The following is a 27,830-nucleotide window of genomic DNA, read 5'->3' on the forward strand; positions in this document are numbered from 1 at the left end:
TTATCGTCTCCTCCTGGGTTCCCTGCCTAAGTAAATCGCCACTGGTCTAGCTGCCTGAAATATGGAGGTTAGCCTAGATAACTTCCTTTCTCTCATCCCTAATGTCTGTATTTGTTTTTCTTACCATCTAAACATCTCTTGACTCCACTTCCTCTTTTCCATTCCTGGGTCCACTGTGCTAATCCAGGCTCTGATAATTCATCAGCCAGCTCATCACATTGGCCTCTGCCTAGAGCCATTCCCACCCTTTCCCGTCCAACCTTCTGCTGAAGTGTACCCTCTCTGTAGCTTTCAGGATAAAGGCAAACCCATTATTTTGAATAAAAGGCCTTTTTGGACTGGACCTTGACCACCTGTGGTGCCACGTCTCCTCTCCAGGTCCCCAGGCCTGGGACCCGTTTGCAGTTCCCTCGTGTGCAACACGCTCCCCTGTCCACAGGTTTTCTCAAGCTGGCCTTTCTCCCCGGACTGCCCTTCGTCTCAGCCAACTCCAGTCACCGCCCCACCTCCCATTTATTTATGTCTTCTGTCCTAACCTGAGCTTCTCCCGTTTTGCTTAGCGTTTCCAGATGCCCGGGGTGGAGATGGTTGCCCCTCCCTCGTGCTACCTGTCCCCAGAATGGAGCTCGGGCCTCTGCTGCCCAGAAGCAGAACCACCGGTGCTTGGCCGCTATAGTGGGTCTCTGACGAATGAACAGCCTTAGAAAATCATGTTTTAAGTGGGGGAGACACTGCAACATACCAATTACACAAAGAAGTTTTATAAAACTATCTGGATAAATCGTGGAGTTCATTATTCAAAGGAACAGCGTTAGCATTTGTTGAAGCCCCCTGTGGATGGTGCCGGGCCTTTGCATATGTCATGCCATCGAATCAGCAGGGCTGGGATGGGGCACAGACAGCCTAGATGGCACAGCACATCCACTCAGCGGTTCCCCGCCAAACCTGCGGGCAAATACTCTGCTCCTTCCACTGCCTCCTGTGACCTCTCCTTTTTGGAGGCAGGTTTTCCAGTGTGGGGATTGTCTTTTGGCCATTCGTGGGCCTATCAGGACTGTCGCAAGGGAGGCGGTAGGGATAGGGGACCAGGGGTGAGAGGATCAGCAATGCCTGAGGCCCCACCACTCAACCTTCTGATTTTTCTCGTGTGTATTCATCGCACCTCAGAAGCACAGTTCCCCAGAAGCACAGTTCCTACAGTGGGATTGTCACAGGTGGCCCTGAAGACTGAGGTTGCTGTGACTTATATGTCAGTATCAGGCACGTGGGGCACAGGCCTGAGTGGTGTGTAATCAGCATGGGAAGAGGGAGAAACAGAGCAGAGCCCGTGGTGGGGGGCGGGGAGGGGAGGGCCTCCGGGAGCCCTGGGGGAGGGGCCTGCCGCCCACCTCCGTCTCTTCACTCTCCAGAAGAGAGCCTGGTGTCAGCGCCCTGTGCGTGAAGGAAGGAATGATGGAGTGAGTTCCACGTTTGTCAGGTAGGAGAAGGTATTTTCCCTCTTTCCTGGGCGTCTGCCCCTCAGCTGAGGGCATTTCTGCCATAAGCCATCCCAAAGCCCCCTCTGCTCTCGCCTTCTCCCCTCCTCCTCCCTCACTTCTCTTTTCTAGTCTCACTACCCGACCTGGGAAATCAGCGTATTACTTTACCTTTGCCAGGCTTCAGGGTCTCCTCTAGAACGATTCCTTCAACCTCGATCCACCAGACGTTCACTGTGTTCCTTCCCTCGCTCAGCAAGTGTGAGGCTCTGCCGGAGTAGAAAGGATGATGCTACATGGCCGACCTTCTGGAGCGCAGGCCGGCGCGGGAGCCTGCGGGTCAACAGGCAGTTGCAATGGAGTTTGATGAGAGGGGAGGGCAGTGAGGGACATCCAAGGAGACTTGGATGAGGGTGTTCAGGTAGGGCTTCTTGGGGGACGTTATATCTGAACTGAGCCAGGAACACTTGCACAACTCTGAGAGTGAGTCTCCTTAAATTTTGTACGCTAAGCCTCTACTTTTTTTTTTTTAACATCTTTATTGGCGTATAAGTGCTTTACAATGGTGTGTTAGTTTCTGCTTTATAACAAAGTGAATCGGTTATACATATACATATATTCCCATATGTCTTCCCTCTTGCGTCTCCCTCCCTCCCACCCTCCCTATCCCACCCCTCCAGGCGGTCACAGAGCACCGAGCTGATCTCCCTGTGCTATGCGGCTGCTTCCCACTAGCTATCTACCTTACGTTTGGTAGTGTATATATGTCCATGCCACTCTCTCACTTTGTCACAGCTTACCCTTCCCCCTCCCCATATCCTCAAGTCCATGCTCTGGTAGGTCTGTGTCTTTATTCCCATCTAAGCCTCTACTTTGTCTTATTTTAGTCCCAGCCCCAGCCCTGAGGAGTTAGTAGGAAAGGGAAGATAGTGACTGTGAATAAAGCACCTTTCAAGTAAGGGAATCAGGCAGCAAGGGGCAGAGCCCTGAGGTGAGAGCCTCCCAAGATCCTCTCTGGAGGGGGCAGGGTAAGGGGGGAAAGTTGCTGGTGCCTGCAGCTCACAGGTCATGCCCAAGAGCCAGACCACTATCCCACTCCCAATGTGGCCAATGCTCTTGCTGGGGAGAGAAGGTAGTTCGAGGGGGCATGGAATCAAGTGTCCTGGGCAGTGAAACAGTTGACATGTACCTAGTGCTTACCCTGTGTACTTCACGCACATGTCCTATGAAGTAGGTACCATTACTCTCAGCCCAGTTCCACAGATGGGGAAACTGAGGCACAGAGAGGTTGAGTAACTTGTTCAAGGTCATACAGGCAGTACCTGGATGTGAACTCAGGCAGTCTGGTGCTAGAGCCTGTGCATTGAACCACTGACTGTTCTACCCTTCCTAGTGATGCCTCTGAACAATGGGAGAGAGTAGAGACCCGTTGGGCTGTTTATAAAGACAGCTACAGGTATGACATTTTTGAAAGACTCCCGTGTTATCTTAAAAATTCACATACATCTTGTACCTATTGCAGAATAAAATCCCTATGTGTTTAATCAAGCCATGCCTCCCACCAAATAATCGAGTAAAATCAATGCTCCAGAGAGATGTGCCACATTTATCCCAAAGCACTGAGTATCCCCAGGGACACAGTCTGTAGTGGGAGAGGTACAGCCAGCACAAGTTTCAGAGCAGGAAGAGCTTGGCCCGGTTAGAGGAGCTGGACAAGGAGGAACTTGAGCATTTCCCAGCAGCGCTGCACTGCTTCCCTCCCTCCACCTCTCACTGTCTGAAGTCAGGGCGCACCCTTGGGCTTCCCCACGTGATCCTCACTGCCAAGGTCATCTGGGACCTAGTTACTCACTCCTTGTGGTCACTGGGCTACCTTGTTTACAACTGCTCTTCCTCCTGTTCCTCCTCACCTCTCCCCCCTCCTCTCCCCTCTCCTCCTCCCTCTCCCCCCTCCCCCACCTCTCCCCCCTCCTCCTCCTCTTCCCCCTCCTCCTCCTCTCCCCCCTCCTCCTCCTCTCCTCCTCCTGCTCCTTCCTCTTCTTCTTTTTTTCTTCTCTTCTGGAGGAGGCCTCCCTGAAGGTCACGTGAACCCACACACGTGAGCACAAGCTCTGGGGAGCCTCTTCCATCTTAGTCCGCAGCACTTAGTTCTCACCATTCTCCCAGTTCCTTTCTTTTCTAGAAGTTTTTGTCTTTGCTCATGGTGAACCACTGCAGGAACCCCCTTGCATGGCCTTAAAAAAAAATCACAGCTACCAGCACAAACCCAGCATTTCAGTTCTCCTTTCTTTTTTGCGGTATGCAGGCCTCTCACTGCTGCGGCCTCTCCCGTTGTGGAGCACAGGCTCCGGACGCGCAGGCCCAGCAGCCATGGCTCACGGGCCCAGCCGCTCTGCGGGATGTGGGCCTTCCCGGACCGGGGCATGAACCCGTGTCCTCTGCATCGGCAGGCGGACTCTCAACCACTGCGCCACCAGGGAAGCCCCAGTTCTCCTTTCTTTACCCTCCCAATTTCCAAAGAGTTCTCCCTCCTTGGCCTAACAGTTGGCTGCCTTCTTTATGTTTCGGACCTGATGTGCTTCTTGCGTGGCCGACGGCAAGGCTCTGTATAGGGCCATTTCTATACTGTGGAGGAAACTGCCCCGGCCTCCTCCCCTCTGATGGCCTGCCCCGCTGCCTGTCATCTCTGCGGCCTCCTTAGCGTTCACCTACTCAACAGTGGAGACTTACCGATGAGGACCTACTGCTGTTCAGGTGCTGTTCCAGCACAGGGGATGCTGTGGCAACCCTTTCGAAGCTTACATTGTTGGGGAGGGTTGGGCAGTAGAGGTGGATTAAAAACAAAATAAAAACCCCCCGTGAAGTAAATAAATAATATACTTTCAAATAGTTATAAGTGCTATGAAGAAACTAAAATAGGATAATAGATAGAGTGACAAGAGGAGAGGAGAAGAAACGGCAAGTGCAAAGCCCCCAGGCCTTGGCAAAAGCTTGAGGACCGGAAAGGAGGCCAGTGTGGCTGGAATGCAGAGTCTGAGGGGAAGGGGGAGCGCATGAGCTGGGGGCAGGGGGGCAGGGCTGAGGTCACCGAGGGCCTCACGTGCCACAGTGAGGAGGTAGATTTTCTTTCACACGTGGTGGGGGAGTAACACGATCACTTTTTGTTTTTGTTTTTGTTTTTGCGGTACGCTGGCCTCTCACTGCTGTGGCCTCTCCCGTTGCGGAGCACAGGCTCCGGACGCGCAGGCTCAGCGGCCATGGCTCACGGGCCCAGCCGCTCCGCGGCATGTGGGATCCTCCCGGACCGGGGCACAAACCCGTGTCCCCTGCATCGGCAGGCAGACTCCCAACCACTGCGCCACCAGGGAAGCCCCAACACGATCACTTTTTGAAAAGGACCACTCTACTCTGGTTGTTGTGGAAAGCGGATTTTAGGGACCAAGAATGGGAACGAGGAGACCAAGGTGGAGGCTGTTATCGTGACCCAGGTGAGCTGGGATGGTGGGTTCAGTTGAGGGCAGCAAAGGGGGAGAAAAATCAATAGATTCAAGATAGGTTGCAGAGAGGTAGGCAACAGTGGAGTAGAAGATGCTCTGATCTGGGACTCAGAAGTCCTGGAATTGAATCCTGAGCGCACTACCCACGAGCGGGGAGAGCTCATGTGAATGACCCTCATCTATACAATGGGGAGAAAGGCAGCTGCCTCCCTCACTTCTCGGGTGGGAGGAGGAGGAGAAGATGAATGCGCCCGGCCTGGCACTTGTGGGACAGGGCTCCTCCGCGTGGCTTGCGATGCTGAATGTTGGGTTGAGTATACGCTAGAGAGGCAGCTCAGTATTCCTGGGAGTTCTCCCCTGTTAAAAGGGTGAAAAGGACAGATTCTCACCTAGGCTGCTGGCAGTCGGCCCACCCTCAAGGTAAGTCACAGCTAGCTCAGTGTCGACAGTGAAGGGAGTATTGGGGGATCGTCACCTTTCAAAGTGGGAAAGTGGGTCTAGACAGGGGCTAGAAGGTGCCCCGGGCTGGCAGGAGAGAGTGGCCTGAGGGGCTGATGGTGGCTGGACAGGGTGGGAGGGCGGGACCTGGGGCGAGCCTGTCACTCTCCAGAGGGGGGCAGCCAGTGACGGTGGTTCTGGCCGTATGTGCTTTGGTCGGTGAGAGAAGGAAGGCCAGGGAACGCTTTGATGGTCTGACAGAAACTCTCAGCAAGGCTGGGTTTTGACCTTTCGCGGGTGGAGTAGGTCAGTTTTGAGCCCTTTCCGCGGAAGTTCTGAGAGCAGAGATCCCACCCTTGGAAATCACCTATCCCACGCTGGCTTGTTATCAAGACTGCCTGCGGCCCTGTGGGAGCTGGCTGACCCGGGAGCAGGGGGCACGGACCTTTATTAAGGCACAAATCAAAGGTCAGGGTAACATGAGCAATATTCGTGGGCTTTGACCCTTTCTATTGAGCCTTCTGAAGTCTGGACTCTGGAACCTCAGGTTTCTGGAGGGAAGTGAAAGGGAGCTGCCATCAACTGTTCATCTACGGTATGCCAGGCACCATACGCTACTCACGAAGTGTTGGTGAAGTAAACATTATCTCCATGTTTTTCACACCAGGAAATTGAGGCTCGGAGAGAGAAAAGCATCTTTTCCCAAAGTCACATGACCGGTAACAGGAGACCGAGGCTGCTTATTCCACAGCTCCTGGTCCTGCACAAGTGTCTCCCGGAGAGGCTGGGCCCCCTCCGGAGGGGTCCTGGGATCTTGATTTTTTAAAAAAAGTCCCTTGGGCACTTGCCATGGCCAGCCAGGATTGGAAATTTCCGCCCTCCACCCCGTGGCTTTCCTGAAGGCCTTAGTGGGGCAAATGGAGCAAAGAGAAAGAGTAGGTACCCATGTTTGGAACATAACCTTAGCAAGACTTACAGACTCTCAACTGGGAAAGAAACTAAGTGGTGTTAACTGGCTTTCTGGCTCTGCTTGGTAGGAGTTACTGAACTTCTCTGAGCCTCAGTTTCTTTGTCTGTAAAATGGGGATCCAAATACTTAACCTTGCAGGACTACTGAAGGATTTGGGATATTGCAGTAATGACTTAGCTTAATGCCTGGCTCAACTAACCATTGAATGAATGGTAGCCATTAACACTATTCACTGCATCATCAAAGCATTTTTTGCGGGGGCAGTCAGTTGGGGGACAGTTAGCTCCTCTGCGGCCCACTCAGCCATCGCTGAGGCCCCTCCTTGGCACAAGCCTGTTCCACAGAAAGAGCAGACTGCCAGGCTCTCTTCCTCCCTCCTGGGAAACCCCAGTGTCCCCACAGGCCATTGGGCCCTGGGCCCTGGTATTGAGGCTCAGAAACGTGGGGACACTCTCTGCTTTTCAGCTGGTGAGCCTGCCCCCCTTCACGGCTGGCCCGGGGGCAGGCTGGGCAGAGGGAGCTGGCAGGAGGAGGCTGGCCCTGTGCCCTGCTCCTCTGCCAGCTGGGCGGCTGGGCCGGGTGGCAGCTTGGACTAGCTCGCAGGCCCAGCGGGGACCTCTGTGGGGCAGCAGCTTCCCTGAGCCCCTCTGCTAGCACCAGGCCATCTGGTGCCTCTGTTTCCTTTTGTGTGCCTGGGGGCCAGGGAGGGAGGCAAAGGGGAGGAGACAGATTTCTCTGGTCAGCTTTCTTCAGAACTGGGGAGACATGAGCTGGCGTGGAGTGGAGGTGGAAGAAGGGGAAGAAGAGGACAGAGGGAGACAGAGGCCTGAAAGGGGGTGGGGGGAGGAGGGAAGAAGTGCAGAAGGAATGGGTGCTCTCAGGGTCTTGGTAGGAAAGCTAAAACGGGAGGAGAGAGGAGGAGAGAGAAAACTGTGTGGAGAGGAAGACCCGAGTGGTATGGAAGTGGGAATGAAAGTATGCAGAAAAGAATGAAAGCCGGGAGCAGGCAAAGGTGTACAGAATATCTCAATGTGTGAAGCTGTCGCCATATTTCTGTTCTAGGAAAGAGGAAGTGAGGGTGTGGGGGCCGTAGCTGAAGGGAGGGGGTGGCTGAGAGAGCAGGCTGGGTTTCCGGTCACAGCAATCTGGGGTCCAGCCCATCCCTGCCCAGCAGCTGTGAAGGTTGGATCCCTGTCTGAACCGCCTCCGACCGCAGACTTTTGGAAAGAAGTGTGATGGTTGGTCTCTAGAGCTGGGGAGAAAAGTTGTGTTGACAAATATGTGCTTTGACGTGGTGCGCCTGGGGAGTACAAGTGTGCATTCCTGGAGCCATCATGGAAGTGAACTGAAAGAATCTCACATTGGGGAATTCATAGTGGCTTTGATGGGACCGTCCGCTGTCGGGTGGCAGAATATCCCTCCTCCTCCGTGCAGGCCCCCGGGCAGCAGTTCCTTTGGACTCACATTCTGCCCTTGGTGAAGTCACGAAGGACACAGAGAATGGTCTGTTTTCTCTGCTGGGGACAATACAAGCTGGCCTTGGGTTGGAAGCCTCTCTCCCCCTGGCACTTCTCCTGTCAGACTCCGTTCCGGGAGCCCTGTCAGAATTCAGCTCGCGTCCCCTCCTGGGCTTCTTCCAGGCAACGCTGCCCCCTTCTCTGGACCCTGAGATGTGCATCCCCCCACTTGCTCTCCCAGAAATCTGTTCTGTCAGATTTCTGCATAAGGCCTTATCAGCATCTGTCTTCCTGTCCCACCTGGAAAGTGGAACTAATCACCATTACCTCCTTGAAGTGGGAAATCTGCACGGAGCTTATTCATGACTGAGGCACCAGGAGAACATATTAGCTAGGTGTGATTGATTTAGTGCAAAGAGGTCCATTTAGCATCCACCAGCGTGTCATGGTTTTTTCCTCCTCGCTAAAGTCACTTGAAGATCACCCGTTGGCGGCTCTGGAAGCACTTTGCAGCTCTGGGGGCGGGGGGTACCCCGAGTGGATGTGTGTGTCATAGAGCTGGCCCCGCTGGGCTCCGACGGGCTTGGTGAGGGGCTGTGAGGAACAGGGAGGGAGTGCTCAAGCCAGAGAGGCTGGTTTCCCTCGAGGAAGCCCCCGGCCAGGAAGTCACCGGACGCCGCCGATGGACAGCTGAAGCCAGCAGAGTTCGACGGGAGATGCCCGTTCACGTGTGTCTGCAGGCGGGCTCCCTCCCGCTGGCTCAGCTGCGCCCCCTGAAGAAAGAATAGAAGCGAGTTTGTATCCACCGCTATTTCCTGAGCGCTTGTGATGCGCTGCACTGTTAGGTTGTGCTGTCCTCGGCTCAGAGAGGCTAAGGGTCTTTCCCACCCTCACTCAGCTAGCACAGGGCAAAGCCACCGTTCAAGCTGTGGCCAGGGGACAGCAGAGGCCAAGGACCCACCCTCCCCACCGCCCCCTCGCCCCCCTGCCCCCCTCCCAGGGGGAGGAGGGGCTTCGTGGAGAAGGCTTTTGAAATGACCCTGAAGAATGAGCAGGACTTGGACGTTTGGAAGGGTGATGCTTCTTCTAAATGGAGAAAATAGCAGACGCAGAAGCACGCAGAAGTGTATTTGGAGATTTGGGCAGAGTGCAGACTATGGGGGAGCATTTGGAAGGACATCTGGCCAGGGAGGCAAGTTGGGACCATGCTGTGGAGTCTTAATGCCACCGTGGAGGGTGTGTTTTCTTCAGTAGAGGATGGGGTCCCGTGGGAGTTTTGATGGGGGGCGTCACAGGGACAGGGTTGTCCTGGCAGTGGTCTAAGAGGGGTAACTGAGGGGAAGGGAGAGCGGCAGGGGCCAACGTAGGAGGCCTCTGTGTTGGCGGTGGGGAGGCTGCGTCTACAGGGAGGCTGGGTGAGGGGAGGGGAGATGTGTGGGCCAGAGAGTTGTGGGCCTGGGAAGAATAGAAAATGACCGAAATGTGAGCCAGGAGGATGGTGGGGTTATTTATAGAAATGGGGAAGTCACAGAGAGAAGGCGCTTTGGGGGTTGGGGGAGCGGACTGAAAGGAGATCATTTTGAACCCGGTGAGGTCAGTGGTTGGCTGGACCTCCAGGTGGCCACCATGAACAGCAGGGGGCTCCCAGATAATCAACCCTAAAACCTCATCTGGGACGTTTAGCTTCTTCATTCTCCCCGGAGGTGCTGAGCTCGCAGATTGGCTTTACATTTTGTGCCCTGCCGGGGGCACCAAAACATTGATGCGCTAGGAACTGTGCGGCCCAGTCACCAGCTGGTGCTTAGGGTCAAAGCTCTGCAGTTCCTGCCCCGGCTGTGACCCCTCAGACCTTCAAGGAAGTTACAGATGAAGAATTTCCCTAGAGGAGTGTTCCTGCAAGGCCTAGTCCCTCTGTTTTTTCCAGGGAAGACCTTGCCCACCTTTTCTGCGGGAGCACGGAGCCTGGCAGCGTGGCAGGGGGCGGCACTTTGGCTCCAGGGCAATGACCCTGCCTGGATGAGGAGGAAGGAGACGGCTTCCTTCTGCTGGCTTTACCTCTGCAGGAGCGGGAAAGGAGCAGCCACCCTGGCTGTCGACGACTCCTTTTCCCTCATTTCAGCAATTCTTGGCCTCCTCTCAGACACTCCACCTGTGCGGGGGGCAAAAAACCTTCTGAACTCAAATTTTGGATTTGGGTTAATTCCGATTCTTAGTGAGAAGGTAGAGCTCTGTGAAGAGCAAATTCTAATGTAAATAAGATCCATTCATTCTTTTTTTTTTTCATCCAATAAGTATGTCTACTTATCTACTCCGAGTCAAATAAAGCCTAGATAAATTAAAGGCCCCACTACTGAGGAGCTGAGAGTTGGGGGTATAGACACACAAATGGGCAAGGACAGCACAGGTGGGGCCCATAACCCAGATTCAGGGGAATCAAGATGTCCTCACAGAGAAAGAACGTTTCATCTAAGACAGAGGTAAGCAGGAAACTGTCCCGTAAAGGGAGAAGGGAACCTGTTCTCTGAAATGGGAAGAGCAGGGGCACCCCCAGAGTTTCTAATTTTGTGGGTCTGGAGGTTGGCTTGGGCACTGGCATTTTAAAACCTTCCCAGGTGATTCTAACTCAAAGTCAGGGCTGAAGGCCACTGACCCACCAACTGGTTTGTTTGCAGAGCAGTGTGGGAATGAGGACACCTCCTGCAACCACAGGCCTTTGCTCCTGTAGGAGAGGAAACACTCTTCCGTTTTCCTCTACCTGCCTTAGGTGCTGTTGACTTGAACCCTGCATATTTGACTGACAAAGACAGATTAACTAGACAAAAACAAACGGAAGTTCATTAGGCCTCATGCAGACACAGGGAACACTCAGTGTTGAGTAACTCAAAGGGTGGTTAGACCTTGGACTTACATAGCATTTTAACAAAAGAACAATGCCTTCGTAGAAAAGCGACAAGATAGAGGGAAGGGGTTGTAGGCTTCCCAAGATGGCAAACTGTGGGAATGTAACTATATGGGGAAACCGATGGAAGATAAGGGCTGGTTAGTGGAGTTTCTGATGGAGATTGCTCTGGTGTCTTCTCAGGGCCGATAAGGGTCTAGAGTTGTCTCTGGTGATTAACTCCTGACCTTCCTGGTAGAGAGGGGAGGGGGAACATCTTGACAAATTTATGTTCTGCTTTTACGTAAAGGGGGGGGGGGCAGAGAGTTTTTCTTGTATTTTCTTCTCAGTTGCCTTCAGCTCAAAATAGTCCTTATGCTGAAGCGGCATATTTTGGGGTGGTGTCTTCTGCTACCCTCTACTCCCCAGGCCTAGTGGGCCCCAGCACACAGCAGGTGCTCAGAGAAGACAAAGGTGAGCCCACTGAGCATAGACCAGGTAAAGGTGATGGCAGTGGCCTCACTGCAGGTGGACATTCAATTTAGGTGGCTCTCCTAGTTTTAAAGGAGGAAGTTGTGGTTCCCCCAGAAGATGTGAATCTTATCAAAGGTCACTCAACATATGACAGAGTTGGCATTTAACCCTCAGGTGGGGGGATGCTACGTCAGTGTTTCTCTGGCTTTGCGTTGACAATGCTGGGCTTTCGTGGGGGAGGAATTGGGGACGCTGCTGTGTCATCCCTGCCTTTCCGCTGCTCCTCCAAGTGTCCTTGTGCCCCCAGCTATTTTCTCCCATTTGCCTGATTTTATCAGAGATGATTTATCTTTGGCTTTCACCATTGATGGCTCCGAGGGCCCACTGCCAATTTCAGACACTCTCTGGAAAGCTCTCGTTTTATTTGCATCCCTGCCAGGAGCCAGTTTCTCCAGAGCCTTGGTCTCCCTGGCCTGGGAGCCTGGGGCTGGCACTCCTTGTGGGGGGGGGGGGGGTTGGGGGGGCAGCCGGGGCCTGGCAGGAGCAGGGTTGCTAGTGGTGTGTATCTGCCCGTGTGTACCTGGACCTCTGAGTATGTGTGGCAGCAGCTCAGCCTGAGGCTGTGGGGGAGGCAGACATGCCTGGGCATGTCTGGTGGGGCAGGCTGGCCAAGAGCCCGATTGCGTGAAGACTGCAGACATCCTTGGGAACCTCGACTGGACTCTGAGGCATGGTTAAACCAGGCCTGGAAAGAAAGCCTTAGTCAGGGGAGGGGAGGGGAGGGGAGATCCCCTCTGCGGGGTCGCGGGAGAGATGGCTATTTATTTATTTATTTATTTATTTTTGCGGTACACGGGCCTCTCACTGTTGTGGCCTCTCCCGTTGCGGAGCACAGGCTCCGGATGCACAGGGTTAGCAGCCGTGGCTCACGGGCCCAGCCACCCCACAGCACGTGGGATCTTCCCGGACCGGGGCACGAACCCGCGTCCCCTGCATCAGCAGGCGGACTCTCAACCACTGCGCCACCAGGGAAGCCCGAGAGATGGATATTGATGATGGTGGTAGATGGAGGTGGGTGTCATTTTCTCAGCACTTCTTAGATGCTGGGTGCCATGCTTTAGTCCTTTATAGGTATTAGTTCATTTTCTCCTTACAAATTACCTTGAGGCTCGAGTTATTCCCACTTTCAGATTTTACATTTTGCAGTTTACAGATGAGAACCCCGAGGCTCAAACCTCCAGCCACCAGTGGAGCCCCCGTCTGTCTGAACTCCCGAGTACTGCCCTCCCTGGAGCCCTTCAGAAATACTGGGCGGGGGGGCTGCAGGGGAGCCTAGAGCAGGTGTGGCTCAGAACCAGCCCAATATGGGTTCTTGTGTCTCAGGCTGGCAGGGTCTGGGCAATCTTCGGTTACATTTATAGGTCTTCAAAAGCGGAATTATTTTCACCCTTGACTCTAAAATAATATACTTTCTCTAGCCTTTGCTCCTAAGGAGGAATGGCTGTCTTTAAAAGACTCTTTTAAAAATGCTTCCTGCTATGACTCCCCTGGGCCATTTTACTATGAATTGGCACAAGAACTAAGAGCTTAAACCCTTCTGGGCAAAACTACAGAAGAAAATAAATCCTGGAGTGTCATCGTTGGCCACAAACTGAGCCTGAGTAAGCAGCAGAGATACTGATTGGTGAGAAAAACCTGATTTGTGGCAGTGTGATGTGTGTTACCCTCCCTCAGTAGGGCAACTTCCTTGTGAACTGGGCTCCAGGGATCTATTTATAGGTCACTTTTAGGAACTGGGAACCGCTTCCCTCGCAGAACAACCGTTGTGCACGGAGGCAAAGTTCTGAAGCTAGTTTAGAAAGGCCCACCTGTGACTCGACACCTCCTTCTTATGATGGAACAACAGGAGAAAGCAATTGGGCTGGGATATGCAGTTGATTTTCACCATTCCTGTGTTATGACCGGTAAATATGCCGTCGGATACTTTACGAGGGAAGCGATGATGTCATGGCCAGAAGCACAGCTTCTTTCAATTTTCAGGTTGTTAGTACTTGGGGCGCCTCCGCTTCTTCCTACCCCACCCCACTGCATCTTTCTAGAAGGCTTTCGGTTCTCCCCCAGATCATTTGCAGGTGTGTGCCTGTACGCACATGCGCACTCACACAGGTAGTGGGCTGCCTCTCACACCGGCCAATGATGCACGTGTGTCCGGCCTCACCACAGCCTGTGTCTCCGACTCCTGGTGTGAGATGCTTCCTCATGCACTTTCCTAAAGTCTGCCAACAACCATGTGACAAAGGTCAGTCCCGCCGCCAACACAGAGCTCCCTCCAGATCGTATCTCCATCCTTCTGTTGGCTCCATCCTCATCACCAACACCCTGGTCGTCGTTTCTCAGGGAGACAAGGGCGATGGCCCGGCTGGCTTCTTTACTTCCCACTGCCTCCCCTGCCCCAATCCCCGCTTCCATTTTCCACACAGCAGCGAGAGCGATCTTTGAAAACTGTCATCAGTTCATGCCACCTGGCAGCACATTGAGTGAAATTCACCTCCTACCCTGACCCTGCCAGGCCTGCTGTGGCCTCCCTGCCTCTCACCTCCTTTCTGTTTTCTCAGCCACCCCCGCCCACCCGATTGTGGGCAGACACCAGGCTTGCCCCTAGGCTCTGGGCTTTTGCTCTTGCTTTCCCCTCAGTCTGGAACACTTTTCCTCCCCCTGCCTCTTCTCATCTGGCAGGTGTCCACAGAAATATTAGCCCCCCTGCTCGGAGAAGCCTTCCTTGATCTCCCTTTCTAAAGGGCTTCCTTCTCCTGTGCTCTCTTGCTTGGATTCTCTTTCTTTCCTTCGAAGAGGGCAGTCACAATCTGCTGTGCTCATTTGTTTATGTGTGTTCTTGTATACTGTGCGTCTCCTCAACCAGAATGTCGTTTTGAAAGCCCAGCTCTGTCCAGCCTTTTGATCACCGTCGCTGCGGCACCTAGAACAGTGCCTGACAGTGAAGGTGTTCCTAAATGTTTGATGAATGAATGAATGAATGAATCTAGAGTGCTTTAGAGAGGGCAAATGAAAAAACGTTCCCACAACAGGGAAATTTTACAGAAGGGATTTTGGAAGGTGGTCGCTGTGTAAACCCACAGAATCCTGCTGCCTGGGGACTGGCTCAAAGTCGAGGTCAAGGCGGAGTTGTGTGAGGCCTCAGTGGTTGGAGGGCATCTGCTGGGTTGGTGAGGATGAGGCTGAGAAGCACAGACCTGGGGTCAGTCCTGGACTGGAGTGGTGTAGGGACTGATGCTTCCAGGAGGGTCATGTGGGGAGGGCGTATAGTAGCCGCTGGTTAGGACCTTGTTGCATCTATGCTTATAACGAATTGGGATATGTGGTTACAAGCCCCATCCTCCCATCCATATTAAGTGGATTGAGAGTGGTAAGGCTGGGGTGAAAATAATCGCAGTTTAATTGGTTTTAAGTATGCTAATACCTGTGTTGGAAACACAGTGATGTGAGCACACCTTTGGGGGTGTGACCTTTATGCCACACAGTGGGATGACTGATGAGTGAGGCAGACACCGCATAGATAACTTCCGGATGTATTTATGAAGAGTCAAGTCCAGATCTGGGAGAAGAGAATTGGGGATGTGTGAAGAATTTGGTGGTGAGGAGAGCTGAATGTATGAATAGAGGGGGCAAAAGAAGTAAGTTCTTTTAGATATTTGTCTTGGGCCATGAGAGAGAAGTGAGATATTATTTTTGAGATATTAGAATAATGGATTGTCAGGCTCAGTAATCAAGATGCTCCTATCCGTTGAATCAATGGGTTTGTGGCTTCAGGGGAGACTCACCCATCCTAGGACAAAGAAGTCTTACTCAGCTTTACATTTCTAATTAGAATATTACAATTCCATAGGAGGCAAATAATCCATAATCTTGAAAGCCTCAGGAACTCTCTGGCAGTCCAGTGGTTAGGACTCCACACTTTCACTGCTGAGGGCCCAGGTTCAATCCCTGGTCGGGGAACTAAGATCTCACAAGCCACGAGGCACAGCCAAAAGAAAAAAAATCCTGGTTGTTGAAAGGGAGACAGTTTTCTACTTTCCAAGAAGATGCCTTTTCTGTAACTAGAGCACCGTGTGGGACTCTAAGCATAGAGTGATGTGTTAAGCCGGGGTGCAGAGAACAGAGGGTTCAACACAAAGGAAGCTCTGGCCTTGCAGGATGGATGAAAAACCTGTCTGGTGTTGGGAGAAGCTTGGAGTGAGAGTCAGAGGGATGAGGACATAGGGTAAGATGCTGTGTGCCTTCCCACTACCCACAGATTCAGGGTGGAGTGGGCAAGATGGTAGAATCAGCCCAGATTGGGTGACAGGAAGTGGGGAGGAGAGGGGCTTATGTCCACTTCGCTTTCGCATCACTGGGAGGAGAATCCCTTGCAGATGTCTGTGTAGGGCAGTCACAGTACGGTAGAAATACTGTTGTGTTGTGTTTCAGCAGAGGGAGGGCCTGGGACAGTGGCCCTTGCTTCCAGGAGCCCTGCATGAGGGTGTGTCCAGAATCTCCCAGATGACCCCTAGAGATACATCAGGAAGCTGGGAATTAAGAGCCAGCATGCCTGGGAATTGAGAGCCTCACCCAAGTGACTGGGTCAGTGGGACCCGTGGAGAGTCTTGGTGTGGACAACCGGAGCTGGGACCAGAGGGAGGATGTGGCTGAGCCCTAGTGGGTCAGTGGTGCCAGGGAGCACAGAGTGGGGGCCCACGCAGCAGGAGGAGGGCCACACTGCCTGGGTACTTGTTAGGTCTAGCCTACTGGAGAGGATAGGACATGAGCATCCCAAACCCAGCCAGACAAGGGGCAAAGCACTTAGGGGTTTTCATTCATGATAAGATCAAAGTGAGTTCCCAGTGTGAAATATTAAGACTCACGAAAAAAAATGAAGGGGTTATATAGTCTGGTCTCACTCTTCTCCCAGCTGGTCAGCTCACTTCTGGAACACCGTAGTCAGCCTGGTGTCCCACCTTGAAACTGAAGAGACAAAGCAGACCGCATTCCCAGGAGAGTGGTGAGAAACTGCCATGTGAGAGTAGGTTGAAAGGAATCAAGAATGTGTAGTTGGGGGCTTCCCTGGTGGCGCAGTGGTTGAGAGTCCGCCTGCCGATGCAGGGGACACGGGTTCGTGCCCTGGTCCGGGAAGATCCCACATGCCGCGGAGCGGCTGGGCCCGTGAGCCGTGGCTGCTGAGCCTGCGCGTCCGGAGCCTGTGCTCCGCAGCGGGAGAGGCCACAACAGTGAGAGGCCCGCATACCGCAAAAAAAAAAAAAAAAAATTCAAAAAAAAAGTGTAGTCAGGAGACAGAAAATTCAGGGGTGACTCACTGCTTAGTTCCTCTGGGGTCCCAAGGGCAGCCTTGATGTGTGGACATTACAGGGAGAGATATTCCAGCCCTAAACCCAAAACAACTGTCCAGTGATTCTCAGCTGGCATGGCCTGAATCAGGACATAACGCCTTTCCTGGAGCTGGTGTATCTAAGCCAAAGCCAAGACATCATGCAGGAGATTCAGACATCTGTCTGGGTCATAGGCCTGGACAACCTTCAAAATGTCTCCCAACCTTAAGATTTTGTGGATTGCTGAATGAAATTCTAATTTGATAATTTCTGGCTCAGAAGAGGCTCTCACTTTGGGTCATCAGTTGGCGTCTTGGCGTCAGACAGACCTGGTTTCCAAGACTGGCTGCGTCACTCACTAGCTGTGTGACCCTGGAGGACTTCCTTCACCTTTCTCAATCTCAGTTTTTTCATCTATAAGATGGCGATACTTACCTGGCAGGGTTTTGTTGGCCTTAAGTGAAACAATATAGTAAAAGATGAAAAAAAAAAATCAAAGCAGACTGTGTGTGTACGTGCGTGCGTGCGTGTGTGTGTGTGTGTGTGTGTGTGTGTATTAGTGGGAGCAGGGAGACTATAGGACCTTTGCAGTGCTGTAAATTGCATTACTGCCTACTGGTTAATTTTCTTCATAAGACCAGCTTACAGAGCATCAGGTTTAATGCCAAGACGAAATAGACTCTGACATGGTGTGGACAGATTCTGGCTTGAATCCTCTTAACGGGGAAGGGAAGGGTCGGCCAAGGGGAGGAGGGAAGGGCTGAGACTGCACTGGGGGAGGGGCAAGAGCAAGTCATCCTCTGAGGGCTACAGACAGACACCCTCTGGCCCTGTTCCTGGCTTTCTGGCTACGGGTGAGTCTGCCTGTGTGGGTACCCACTCTCTTTTGAAAAAGGAGTGGTCTTGGACAAGACCCCCCCGACTGTCTGTGGCGTGGCACCATCTGTGGCAACCTTCAGCTGTGACGGGGCACAGGGTTTCTTTTAACCCTCCCACCTCAGCTAGCCCCAACTCCCTCTTACTTAATCCATCCTGATTCCTCTGTCACAATGTTTCTCCTTCCCAAGGAGCTGTAAGTGACCGACAAAGCTAAACGTGCTGCCTCTCCCAGGGATACTGCATTTCAGCTCTAAGCCAGGTGTGACGTTCCACTGGGGGCCCCTCTTCCATGGTACAGCAGTACCGGTGGGAGTAGGCACAGCTGGCACCAGGCGGTGTGTCTTCTTGCAAAGCTGACCTCCTCTTGAGTCTTGGTGGACGGTGATGAAGGAACAGGCCCAGCTTTGCCTGGGGTGGGGGACTGCTCCCCCTCTGCCTGGTTGGAGGAAGTGAGCGGTCCTTCCTGAGGCCCCAAGCTGAGTCAGCGATTCCTGGAAGGAGGTGATGTCATGGTGACATAGCGGTTCCCCTCCCCAGCAAAGGCAATAGGAGAGTGAGGGACGAGTGTGTCTCCTGGGCACCAAGGCCTGAGGCGCTCTTAGTAGTGACCATGTCCCCTTGCGGGCCACTTCACGCTGCCTCCATCGGTAGCTCCCTTCTCCAAATTCCCACAGCTTGGATCATCTGTCCCTACAGTGATCCCATATTCGGGGCAGTCTGGATTGATTTTAAACATTCTGCCTCTTTGTTTTCCCACGTAAACACATTCACAAATCATAGGAAAATCATCCTAGGTCTGCACATGCCTCCTGGGGCTTTGGGAACAGGAGCCACCAGGCTGGATCAAAACCAGAGCACCGGATCCTGGGTATCCTTGTGTCTTTCTCTGGTTTCACATCTGCATGTCTTTTCAACAATATTAATAGCTCCAAAGAGTCTGAGCTGTGTCCCTTTACTTCTTTTGTCTTCTTCGGACTCCCCCAAGGAGCTGAAGGTGTGGGGAACTAAAAAACGCTTGGCGGGGGAGGGGTGGTAAGCACCCCATGTTGCCCTTGTCAGGCGCTCCCTCCTTTTACCTCCTGGGGGTTGGAGGCGTCCGCAGCAGGGGCCCTATGGGTAGGTAAGAGGCCCACGTCTTGCTTCTCCGAGGTCAGACCAGCGCTAAATTGAAAGGTAACTGTACTCAGTCCTGGTGTGGGCTTGGGAAAAACCCGGCTGGATTTGTCGCGGGGCCGGCGATGCTTTCGGAAAAGCGCTGCCTGATCCCTTGTTCACCAAAGACCCGACTTTCCGGGAGGCCGCATGTCAGACCCACGTGGAATAACACGGGTCCTTTGTCAGCTGGAGTCTGAATTCAAAGCCGTCTCGGCGGTCCTTTCCCAGCACTTGACAAGGGAGGCCCCGGCGTGGCCGTACGCTGCCCGATGCTGCCCCCTGCAGGCGGTTAGGGAGCACAGCCCCTCACCCCCGGGTTTGCGGGCTCTGAGCCTGTGCCGCGGGAAAGGTGGCTTTTCATCACCTCAAGTTGTCAGAGCAGCTAATAGCCCATGAACATGGAGAAAAATAGGCTTCTCTAAGTGAATTGGGTGTTGAAAGACACTGAGATAAATGGTGGAGGTAATGAGAATGATGGATGGTGTCGTGTCTACGGCAGCCATCTCATTTAAATCCAAGCTCACCAACACCCCAGAGGAGAGGCAGGTGTTCCGAGGCCCTAACGAATGACAGAACCAGTCTTAGAAAGGTTAAATGATGTGCCCAAGGTTATACATCCAGTAAATGCTGGAGCCAGGACTTGAACTCAGTGACCCCAGAGCTTCGTGACATCTGCTGTCCATCACCCCATGCTAAGAGAACAGAATCCTGCCCAAGAGGAAGATCCCTTTATCTATGGTGTGAACAGGGTTCTGTGGAATGAAGGTGACTTTTCAACAGCATTCTCTTCACTGAGAGTTTTAGCTGTAGCCTCTGTGATGTGATTTTAGGGATGCTGGGAAGATCCCCCTACCTGGAAATAGGCCCGCAAGTTGCCCGTCCCATTGCTTGGAATTTCACTATAGGAAAGCCATTCCCTTGATCAACATTGGCTAGGTGGTGCTCTCTTGCTAACTAGAAATACGATTCCTAAGGGGAAGTCTCATGATTACCCTTACATCTTAATTCTACCTCAGTGGGGATGAGCTTGTTGGATTGCTTCATCCCTGTGATGGAGAATTAAGGACGTGGGGAAAGTGGAGGACTGGGGTGCCTCTGATTGTGTTCCTGGATGTCCAGAGACTCCCCAAACTGAAACTGTCCCAAACTAAATGCTTCATCTTCTCCTCCACACTGCTCTTTCTTGGACATCAAACAGGACCAGAAATCTTCAAGTTCTCCTTCACTCCTCCAGCTAATTGGTCATGAAGTCCCACCTGGCCTGCCTCTAAAGTGGTGCTTGAATCTTTCCCGTGCACACCTCTGGTCTCTGGTCCTCTCAGGTCCTCATGAGCCAGCTTCTTTCTAGCTCTGGGCCTTCACTGTTCAATCAAACCCCAGGGCAGCAGCAGCAGAAGACTTTCTAGAAAGTAAACCAGATAATGCTGCATTTCCTCTTAAGATCCTCCTCACTGCTCAAGGAGTGCAGACTCCTTAGGATTTTATTACAGGTCCCTCAGGACCTCATTGCGACCCCTCTCTCTAGCTCCAACTCTGTCTCGCTCTGTGCCTCCCTCCATCACCCTCCTCCAGCCTATTCCCAGCCTGACTGGCACACACTTTTTTTTTGTTATCTCGAATGTTCCTTCACATCTCCATGCCTTTGCCCATGTGTTGGTTTTGTCAGAAAAGCCCTTCCCTTCGGTGGTCAGTTGGCCACTCCTCGGTGAAGCCATTCCTGATTCCCACCTCCATCCTCCAAGGAGGAGGTAAAAATTTAAGTCTCTGTCTCCCCCACTAAGCCTGGGTGCATAAATGAATGAATGAAGGATGAGTAAATGAAGTCAGCTGATGAGTGGGCTATCTATTTCACAGGATGTGCTGCTGTTTTTTGAAATGAATGCAAACCAAACCGTGGCTGCATTTACAAATGGTGCTGTGATGCACCAGATGTGTATGTGTGCGCATTGGTGGGGTATGCTGGCTCTGTTGTGATAAATAATTTGATGGGCCTTGAACTTACTCACACAAGCAGAATAGTTTCAGAATGTTGCCATGGAGACGAATGAGGAGTCAAGCAGCAGGGTACCACTTAGGCAGTGACAGATTTTACAGAAAAAGGGCTTAGACACACCCTGCTTGTCAAAAAATCCCCTAGCTAATAGGAAGAGTGCTTCAAGGCAGAATAAAACCTTGCACCCCCGATGAACAAAAAACCCTTGAAGTTAGGAAAATAGGAAGTAGCAGGTCAGGAAGAAGATAAATTCTTAGCGATGGACTGAAAGACAAAAGGAGAAAGAGGATGCTGGAACCCTGACATGATGTTGGATATTATCAGAAAATAAGCAGTGGATGAAGATGTTTCAGATCTATCATTGCGTTAAAGAATGTGAGGAGGGAATCCTGTTGTGTGAAGTGATGGAATATCAAAAGGAATGTTCAGGGCTGGAGGAAACTGGACCCTTGGACCTTAGCAACGTGTTCATCATTTATTACAGAACTAGAACTAGGGTCTTCCAATTCTGATCTGCAGAGAATGACCTTCCCTGCCTGCTGAAAACCTATCCTTTCAAGGGCCAGTTCAAATGGCACCACCGAGTGAATGAAGTCTTTCGCGACTCTCAACACAGGGATAACGATTTCCTCTTCCCTCTGCTCGGTACATCAGTCAATCGATCCTGCTTGTTCTCATGTCGGCCATGGCTGGACTGTGACCCACGTGAGGACAGCGCCCTTGTCTTACCCTCTTTAAACCTCGACACCCAGTGTGGTGTCTGGCATAGAGCATATTAGGAGCTGAGTTGTGTCTCCCAGTTTCCCCACCAGGGATCGAACCTGGGCCCCTGGCAGTGAGAGTACTAACCACGGGATCGCCAGGGAATTCCCAGACAGGCCTTTTAAGAGGTGGTTAAGTTAAAAGGAGGCTGTTAGGATGGGCCCTCATCCAACTTTACTGGAGTCCTTATAAAAAGAGGAAATTTGGACACACGAGAGACATCGGGGATGTGCCATGCACAGAGGAAAGAGCCTGTGAGGACTCAGTGAGAAGGTACCATCTGCAAGCCAAGGAGAGAGGCCTCAGGAGAAGCTAGCCCTTCTGACACCTTGATCTGGGACTTCCAGCCCCCAGAACTGTGCGAAAATAGATGTCTGTTGTTTAAGCCTCCCAGCCTGTGATATTTTGCTGTGACGGCCCTGGTAAACCAGTACAGCACACTTCCTCAATAACTCTGTCAGTGGAAGACAGCGACACTGATTAGGAGAAGAGGTGGTAGCAGGTTTTGGCTGAAGATGTTAGGAATAGAACCTTCAGGAAGCCAGAACGGCTCACTGCTGTAGAAAGAGCCACATGTCTGAATGGATGCCCCGGCCAGCCATAAAAGGGAGAGATGTGTGGCTGTATTATATATATTTATATATTTACATATATGTATAACTTTTAATAATTTATTTTGAAATATTTCAAACTTTTGGAAAAGTCTCAAGAACAGTATAATGAATTCCCATATCCCACACCCAAATTTCCCAATTAATGCTTCACCGAATTTATCCTATTAACCTCTCTCTCTCAGTTTCTCTGTGTGCGCCTGCACATATATGTACATGTATATATATGTCTGAACCATTTATCTCTTTCTGAACCTTTTAAGAACAAGCTGTTGATATGATCCCCTACCATTTCTACATACTCCAGTGTATATTTCCACCAAACAAGGGTTTATATACCCTCCATGCAACCCTCCAAATTAGGGAACAAACTTTGACACATCATTACTGCCCAGTTCACAGACCCTCCACCCCCCTTTAACATTTTCAAGACATCCCAACAATGTCTCTTCTTCCTTTCTGGTCCAAGATTATATCCAGGAATACATGTTGCATTGTTCTCATGCTTCTTCAGTCTTCTTCAACCTGGAAGAGTTCCTTAGTCTTTCCTTGTCTTTCGTGTTCTCAGTTCTTTTTAATTAAAGAGTACAGACTTTTCATTCTGTAGGATGTCCCTGGGTCTGTCTGGTGTCTTCTCATGACCAGACTTGGGTCATGCTTTCTTGATAAGAATACTGCAGAATTGTGTTTTCTCAGTGGATTATATGGGCGTGGGCTGGGGGAAACATACGATGTCAGCCTATCCTACAACTGGTGATATTTATCTTTTTTTTTTTTTGGGTACCTTTTGACCACCTTCACCCATTTGGTGATATTTATCTTGATTACTAGTCATGTTGGTGTCTGTCAGTTTTCTCCCATATAAAGCTACCATTTCCCCCTTTTATACTGATTGGCATTTGAGGGGAGATATTCCTGTTCTTTATCAACCTCCCATCCATCAATCTTAGTCTCCATTGAAGTCTCCCACTGGAAACAACCACTGCTCTGACAGTTGCCAAATGATTGTTTTCTGTTTTCATCATTCCTTCTTCTTTTATTAGTTGGAAGGCTACTGATATAAAGAGCTTTCCCATTTTCTGTGTTGGTTTATATATTTAAGTGGTTCCTTCAGGGTAGTCCCTGCATCCTTCTGACATGTCCCCTTCATTCTCGACCCTTTCTTACTTTCTGGCACAACAATTTGTCCCAGCTTCACCTTATACCTTTTCTGCCCCAGCTTGGAATTAGCCCTTTCTCCAAGGAGCCCTGCTATTTTTTCAGTGGAGGATGGTATTTAGAAATCAAGATCTGGGCACTTAGTGTGTTTATTGTTGCTGGAGTTCTAGGCCCTTTCATTGGAGAGATTTAGGAAATATATATATACACACACCTGCATATACACACACTTAAATCTATAACTATTTCTATATCTACCTGTGTCTATATATTAAAAAAAACATAAATTGGTACCTATACCTCCAATCCCAATCCTCCTTCAAGGCTCATTATAGCTCTCTTCCTCTCCATATACGTAACTCCCTTCTCCAACCTGACTCTCATTATCCTCAATATATGTACCAATTTGCTCAATATGTTTACTTATTTGTTTAACGTAACCAATTCCACTCTCCTGATCACACCAGCTGTGCCTTTTTTTTTTTTTTTTTTTTTTTTTTTTGCGGTATGCGGGCCTCTCACTGTTGTGGCCTCTCTCGTTGCGGAGCACAGGCTCTGGACGCGCAGGCTCAGCGGCCATGGCTCACGGGCCCAGCCGCTCCGCGGCATGAGGGATCCTCCCGGACCGGGGCACGAACCCGTGTCCCCTGCATCGGCAGGCGGACTCTCAACCACTGCGCAACCAGGGAAGCCCCAGCTGTGCCTTTTACCTCCACTCCCTGTTCCCACCCTCCGGTGCCCTGTGTACCTGGACGCCAACAGGTGCACCATCAAAGCACTTCCACATGGCAGGCTTCTCTCCCTGTCAATACCCCATGGACACCTGATGCCCGCTCTTCCATGCTGGGAAGGGAAGGGAAAGAAAGAAGAAAGAAAGGGAAGAGGAAAAGAAGAAAGAAGAAGGCTGTGCAGATTATTTTAATTAAAAGCTAAAAGGAAGGAAAAGGAGGTGCCATTTCACCTAACCAGTAAGTGCCATATCAAGTATTGATTAATCAGAAAGTATAGATATAGGCACACGCAGGTATGAATTGGTAATTAATATTGTTTTAATAAATTATCCAGTTACTTATGTTTAAAATATAATGCATTGTTGATGTCCCTCTCTTTGCAAATGCCGTGAGGGGTAGGGTGGGAAATGTAAAATAGCAGTGATAGGGTCACGGAAATGTCCAAAGGACAATTCACAGTCGATACACGCCTCACAATAGGGACACGTCTCAGAACTTCGCAAAGTTACCAAAAACCCATCCTCTGAAGTTGAAGCCAACCAAATCAGCCTCAAATGAATGAGATTAACCATTTGTGGGTGGAACCATCTTGAAAGATGACTTGTGATTGGCTACCGGATACAACCAGGGTGCTTTCCAAATTTCCATCAAGGCGACTGGTGAGACTTCCAAAACCTATCTATACAGTCATTCATTCATTCAACCCTAGTCATGTTGGTGCCTGCCAGGTTTTTCCCCAGCAAAGTTATCATTTCTCTCTTTGAAATGATGTGTTAGTCTTCTAAGCACTGGAGGGATATAATGGGGGAGAAAACACCGTCCTCATATTCAGAAAATTTGTAGTCTGGTTGGAGGGACGGACCGGTGACCAGGCCGTTTCAATACACGTGCCAAGTGCCTTCGAGAGGAGCGAGTGCCCGGCCCCGACCTGACGTAGTGTGCATGGAAAGGATTCCCAGAAGAGGTGACATCTAAGCTGAGGGCTTAAGGACTAGTGGGAGTTAGCCAAGAGAAGAGGCATGGGAGAAAGGTAGAGAGGAGAGAATACTATAGGATGAGTGGCCACATGTTCCAAGGTCTGGAAAAATGAGAGAGCCTGGAGCGCTCAGGGAGTGGCAAGCAGCTCAGTGTGGTTGGAATGGCAAATCTGAAGGGGCCTGGGAGGATATGAGACTGGAGATCTATGCAGGGTCTGGGTCATTCCAGGTCTTGGATGCCATATTTAGTCATGTGGACTTCATCCTAGGGAGAGTGTTTTAGGCAGATGTGTGATATGATCACAGTCCCATTTTAGAAAACCCCTCTTGCTGTGTATAGTGAGTTAGCCAAAGTTGAGGTTAAGGTCACAGTATCCACAAGCCTGCCCTCACTTCAGACACCAGCCCCAAGTTTGGGGGTCCCCAGAATCACCCTCTCTTCAGAGCAGCTGGCTATAAATTCAGGGGTTCCCAAGACTACCCTCAGACTTGGTAATTTGCTAGAACAACCCATGGAATTCAGGAAAGTGTTATACTTAGGAGTAGAGTTTTATTATAATAAAAATATATAAACGGTATAAACTAGAATCAGTCAAAGATCAGTAGGGTGGAACTTGAGAAGGTTCCTAACAGGAAGCTTCTGTATCCCTAGGATGCATTTCCTCCCCAGCATCTCTATGTGACAATACACATGAGTCTTGCAACCAGGGAAGTTCATCCAAGCTTCAGTGTCCAGAGTTTTTACTGAGGCTTCCTTACCCAAGCACAACTGATTGAATAGCTGCCCACATGTTTGAATTCATCTCCAGGCCCCCTCCCCTCCCTGGTGGTCAGGCTGATATGTGGCCCAAAGCCCCAACCCCAGTCATATGTGTCGTGTTGGTCTTTTGGCATGGCAGCCCCCAGCCTGAATCATCTCATTAGCATACGTGAAGGGCCCACCTTGAATAACAAAGGTACTCCTCTCAATGCAGAAATTGTAAGAGTTTAGAGGTTACCCCAGGAGCCCACGCAAAGGCCAGATCTCGCCCTACGTGAGGCCAAGTTTCTTACTATGCTCTGTGGTCTGGCAATTACACTGAATGAGAGCAAGTCTGGAAGCAGGGAAACCAATTTGGTCGTTGCTGCAGAAATCCAAGAAAAGAACACGGAAATGGCAGAGGGAATGGAAAGAAGTAGAGGGGTTTTAGATGCGTCCAGGGTAGAAGGTCAGGACCTGGTGGCTGACTGGATAAGGGCGTTGAGGGATGGGAGGAGTAAAGGATGATGGGCAGGTGTCTGGCCTGGACAAATAGCTGGTTTAGGCCTGCCATATGCCAGCAGCACACATTGCTGAACTGGGGAAAATACTACAGAGTAGAAGGAGGGGCTTAAATATTTAAAACCACAAGATGTTGAAATTTTTACTTTGATCTAGGCTTTAGAAGTCGTTGCACCTTATCCCATGATACTGGCAGGCAATATAAGGTCTATATATCTCCAAAGAATTTGCCAGCCACTCTGGGCAGCACCCTCTCTACTGGAGGGCCACTGCCATGGAATGAGAACCCCGTTACTAGTCACAGACAGCCTAGGTCTGTTCTGGGAGCCAGATATAAGGGAGATCTTAGCAGTGCCAGGTGATAGAAGCAAGAACGTGGACTCTGGAGCAGGTAGAACTTGGTTTGAATTCTGCCTCTGCTGTGTGACTTTAAGCATATAACTTAACCTCTCTGAGCTTCTCTGAGCCACTGTTTTCTTACCTGTAAAACAGGAATGATAACACCACACAATGCTGTGGTCAGGATCAAAAAAGATGGTGTTCTTCCACCTGTACGAACCCACACCTTGCCTTGTTGACATGAACACCTGAGACCCTTTCTCAGACTATCCTGATCGCATTGGATACTACCAGGACTGGTGCCCACTTACCAATTATATTTATTTCCTCCACGAGGCCTGCTCTGACCTCCAGAACCCAGAGGAAACTCTCTTCCAAACTCTCTACCCTATCACCTGCATGGGCCATATCCTGCTTTGCTGAGTGAGCTTTCTATTTCTGTATCTGCAGTTTACTTGCTCAACTAGACTGCAATCTCTTTGAGAGCTGGGGCTTTCATCTTTTTTAATGTTCCATTTTGGAATCTTAGCACAGTGCCTTTTTGCACCTAGCACTTGCTCAGAAAATAGAGATCAGTTGATATGTTACCTACTTTCGTCTCCTAAAAATTGCTCCAGAGTCATAAGCTGAACTTAGCCTACGTAAGGTCATTACTACAAAGAAATATGTTTATTCATTTATCTATGTATCCAGCTGCTCTACAGTGACACACATCCAAATGAGGACAGTGCCTCGTAAGGGGGCTCTCTCAAGGATTCCAAGGAGCCTATCACCTCTCAAAGCATTTGTGGAATTGCTGCTTTGAGTTGGGTGGCAAATCCTTACACCTGGGAGGAGCTGTTTTTGGACACAGTGAAAGTCATTTTGGCCAAATTTGGTAGGTGTGGTCATTCAAGGGGCAGGTGCCTGTGGAGCAGGAGTCATGATGGTTAGTAAATATTTAACTGGGCATTTCCAGTGAGTCAGGCACTTGACACTCACTGTCTTATTTTCATCTTAATATCATCTCTATGAGGCAGGTGCTATTATTATCCCCATTTTACAGACAAGGAGCCTGAGGCTCAAAGAATGCAAAACACTCTCTCTATAAGGGGCTCCATCGCTCCTTTTTCCATTACTAAGCTACCGTTAGGGGCTGGGAAGTGCACAGGACAGACGTACCAAAGTGACCCTTCTGCACCCCAGCAGAGATGAGGGGCCTGGATGCTTTACCTAAAGACATCAAACCCAAGAACTGTGACACTTGAATTGATGGGGGCGGGGAGAGTATGAGGAACGCAGGAGCTGGGAAAACTGGTCCTTCCGTGCACCGTAGGCAAATGCAAGCACAGAGGAGGTCTCCTCCGAGAGAGACCAGAGAAGAGGGGAGGGGACTGGTCCATGATTGGGGGACC

Source organism: Phocoena sinus, chromosome 1 (assembly GCF_008692025.1).
Source record: "Phocoena sinus isolate mPhoSin1 chromosome 1, mPhoSin1.pri, whole genome shotgun sequence".
NCBI lineage: Eukaryota > Metazoa > Chordata > Mammalia > Artiodactyla > Phocoenidae > Phocoena > Phocoena sinus.